Here is a 1,286-nt window from a genome sequence, read left to right as displayed (position 1 = left end):
CTCCTTCTCCTCCTTCTCCTCCTTCTCCTTCTTCTCCTTCTTCTTCTCTTCCTCCTCCTCTTCTTCCCCCTCCCAGCCCCCTGCAATCTAGATCTAAGCCTTAGAGACTACACAACTTTGGGAATTGATAGAATGGAGGGAGGAATACTGATCATCTAGAACTGCATTTCAATGAATGTTGTTAATATCATCTCAGTAAGCTAAGACCTAGCATTGTCTCTGAGGAATGGAGTAACTGTATTGGACTTACAGAATTCTTGAACATTACCAAGGCAGTAGTCTCCAATGGAGCTGGTTCACAAGTGAATGGACCCGGAACAGTAAGAATATTTTCATTTTAAAAGTGAGCCCTTCTTTCTTTCTGTTGGGGGTCAGGGTCATAGTTACCAGTTTGCCTCCCTTTCTAATTGAGTAACAAGAATATTGGATGGGGGCACTTGATCTGGAAGAAAGCAGTGAGCTTGTAGCTCAGTAGACAGCTNCTAATATGGTTTGTCTTTGCCCTTGGTAGAACCTGCCTATACCNGAAAGGGCAGTGAGTGGATGTTTGGAGAGAACAAAGTTTCACCTCAAAGTGGTAAATGTGGAGGAAGCAATAGTGTCTGAGACCTTACTCAAGTTTACAGACACAGAGATGCTCTACAGGTGGAAATCTCTGCTATTTGGGATTTGGGGGTGGGAGGATTACTTGAACAAGAAACTCCAAGGCCATCTTGAGTAATATAGCAAGATCCAGTCTTTGAGGAAGGGANAAAGGGAAGAAGGTGGAGGGGAAGTGGNTATAGGGGGAGCTACTGGGAGAGTTTCCTATACCTGTACTGTACTTGTCCTGCTCAGGAAACTGGAGGCAGTAACAGGCAACTTTTTATGAGTTTGAGACAAACAAACAAACAAACAAACAAAGATACAAAGTTACCAGTAATCACAGAAAGGTATACTCAAATAAAGAAACAATTTGAACAACTGGCAACCAGAGACATAGAAAGACATACAAAAACTGGGTGTAGTAGTTTATATTTGTAATCTTAACACAGGAAGCTGAGGCAGAAAGATTATTGGGAGTTGAAGGGCAGCCTGGACTGGAGTAAAACCATGTTTAAAAACAGAAAAATCAGGGCTGGAGAGATGGCTCAGCGGTTAAGAGCACTGACTGCTCTTCTGAAGGACGTAAGTTCAAGTCCCAGCAACCACATGGTGTCTCACAACCATCTGTAATGACATCTGACTCCCTCTTCTGGTGTGTCTGAAGATAGCTACAGTGTACTTAGATATAATAAACAAATCTT

General features: G+C 42.6%; 1 protein-coding gene across 1 annotated transcript in view; it reads left to right on the top strand.

Annotated features, from left to right (window-relative positions):
- The window catches only part of Stmn3 (stathmin 3), a 7,994-nt gene that overhangs the window by 3,088 nt on the left and 3,620 nt on the right, over positions 1 to 1,286 (top strand). The gene's annotated exons all lie outside the window — the stretch shown is intronic.

Source organism: Mus caroli, chromosome 2, assembly GCF_900094665.2.
Source record: "Mus caroli chromosome 2, CAROLI_EIJ_v1.1, whole genome shotgun sequence".
NCBI classification, from domain to species: domain Eukaryota; kingdom Metazoa; phylum Chordata; class Mammalia; order Rodentia; family Muridae; genus Mus; species Mus caroli.
This window is presented reverse-complemented; position numbering and strand designations above follow the sequence as displayed.